This window comes from Sarcophilus harrisii, chromosome 3, assembly GCF_902635505.1.
Source record: "Sarcophilus harrisii chromosome 3, mSarHar1.11, whole genome shotgun sequence".
Lineage (NCBI taxonomy): Eukaryota > Metazoa > Chordata > Mammalia > Dasyuromorphia > Dasyuridae > Sarcophilus > Sarcophilus harrisii.
In genome coordinates this window covers 504,089,743-504,092,653 of record NC_045428.1, presented here as the reverse complement: position 1 = coordinate 504,092,653, position 2,911 = coordinate 504,089,743, and positions in this window count along the sequence as shown.

Genomic DNA, 2,911 nt, shown 5'->3' with positions numbered 1-2,911 from the left:
TAGTTACCCCCTCCATCAGATAAAGGAATTGGACTAAATGATCTTTAAAAATCTCTTCTTGTAGTAGCGGTCTATTCTCACGATTTTCTTAAGTCAGTTCAATTCACTGTTTATTAGGTATCCATTACTATATTCGAGATGTGAAAGAAAGAGGAAAACTCATCTCCCTAAGTTCGAATTTGGCCTTAAATATTTATTAGTTGTATGACCCTGGGCAAGTTACTTAACCCTGTTTGCCTCAGTTTCCTCATCTGTAAAATGAACTAGAATAGAAAATGGTTAACTATTCCAGTGTCTTTGCCAAGAAAACCCCAAATAGAGTCACAAACAGAAACAATAATCTCTATTGGATTACTTGCTGTCTAGGGGAGAGGGTTAGGGAGAACAGAGGTGGGGGGGAATTTTGAATATAAGGTTTTACAAGGATAAATGTTGAAAACTACCTTTGCATGTATTTTGAAAATAAAAAGCTATTATTAAAATTGTTTTATTTAAAAATAAATAAAAATAAACATAAAAAAGAGTCGGAAATGACTGAACAAAAACAAGCCTTTTGGTTGTAGCTGTCTATATTTTTAAGGTTCTTCCAATTCTAGAATTCTGTTTTGACTTCTAAGTTTTCCATTTTCTAGCTCTGATAGTTTATATTCAATATTCCTATCCAGTTCCACCATTCCTTAACTATGATTTTCTTTTTGTTGTTGTTTTTTCTTAATTTTTTTCAATGAACAAATTCCCACATTGTCTGTGTCCCCAAAAATATGTCTCAATCTTTACCCTAAGTCAATTATGTTTCTGCCTCAAAAGTGGGGAGCATGTCTTAGTATGAGTCTCCCTGGCTTCATGGTTGGTCATTGTATTGACCAGAGATCCTAAGTCTTTCGAAATTAGTTGTTTTTGTAAAACTCCTCTTATTGTATAAATGGTCCTCCTGATTTTGCTCCCTTCACTCTATCCATTTATATAAATCTTCCCAAATTTATGAGAAACTGGGACTATTATTTTCAACAATTAAAAAAAAAAATGAGAAGCAGCTCCTTTACCCTTCCCCCAAAGAGAAAACTATTGAGAGAAAAACAGGAGATTCACCTTCTGTAGCCAACAGTTCTACAGTATACGGAAGCTGATTTTAAGTAGATTTGCTTGATAAAGGGTTAGATACATTCTGTTATTTGTCTGAGGCGTTTTTTAGACAGCATCCAAACAATTCTTCCCTAATACTAGAGTGGGTTATTTCCAATATTAACATAATAAAAATATGAGTTTATGTTTGAATTTGACTTTACACCTCTCACCTACACACACCTGAAAATGGAAGATTTATAGAGAGTAGCTAGAAAAACAATTCCTACATTGCCTGCGGGAATGTGAGACATGGAATTACTTAGAGCTGAGCTCCCAACAGAACATGATAAAATAGGAATGGTAAGTAGCTTCTTTATTTTTCAAAATTTTTAGTGCCCAAAATAGCATTTGAAAACAAATAGGGCAAAAGTGTAATTATAGAGACTCATTATCAGCCAGGGAATTGAACACTTAAAAGATCCTGTTAAAACTATAAAATTGAATTAGTGATGTCACAACAACTAGTACACTTGGCAGCTTCCCAGGACTTCCTCCATCTGATTATCCTTTCTCCAGAACCCCACAAGTATTGCCTTCAGGTTAAGCCTATGCTGACTGTTAGTAGAGTACAATGGAGGAGTCCAAATGAAAATGGTTGGATTATTGACGACTGGATCATTTAACCATCAGACACCTTAAAAGAATTAGAGTGACAGAATGTTAGAGCTGGGAGAGAATCCAAAACATACACAGTTATAACTGAAAGGAACCTTGGAATCAGATGTCAGAGCTAAAAAGGAATCTCAGATGAGAATGTTAGCATTGAAAGGAACCTTAGAACATAGAAGATTTGAGCCAGGAGGGGTATTAACATTATGAAATGGAGGGAATCTTACAAATGGGAAGAACATGAAAATCAGAGAATGTCAGAGCTAAAGGAAGCATTAGATTATTGAATATCTAGCTGGAGGGAACCTTAGAACATAGGTTAGAATCCAGAACATTCAAAACATTAAATGCTACAGCTAGAAAGAACCTTAGAACATAAAATGTTATTGTTGGGAGGGGCCATCTTTCATATCTCCACCCCATCTTTGCAATGCATAATATAGGGTAGAGATACTAGACAAGAAGTCAGGAGAAATTTAGGTCCTAATCTCACTTTCAACTTTATATTATGTAATCATGGGCACACCACTCAGCCAACCCCTCTAAACCTCATTTTTTTTTTTGTAAATCATATTTTATTTTTTCAATTACATGTAAAGATTATTTTCAACATTCATTTTTATAAGATTTTGTGTTTCGAATTTTTTCTTTCCTTTGTGTCTCCTATCGTCCCTCTCCAAGATGGCAAATAATCTAATGTAGGTTATACATGTGCACTCATGTAAACATATTTCCATATTAGTCATAGTGTGAAAGAAGAAACAGAAAAAAGGGAAGTTACAAAAAAAAATTTTAAGTGAAAATATAAACCTCAATTTCATCTGTAAAATAGTAATAATGATAACTTTACACAGATTCACTAGAAAGGTCCCACAGTGAGTCAGAGCTGGGACTAGAATTCAGGTTTCTGGCTCCTAATATAGTATAACTTCCACTGCCTCAAATTAAGGAATAATGATAATGATGTGGAGAGAAATTCAAGGCCTTATTAAAATAAGGGAAACAGTCTATGCAGACTACCTAGGACATCATCTCAGACCTGGCTGACCACTACTTGGAAGGAATGCTCACCAGAAACACTTGATTTTAAAAACATGCCCGGTAAAAAGCCACTGCTAAAGTTATCATCATTTATTTTGATGAAGAAAATTTCAGAAGGAAAACCTGAAGTTTCTTG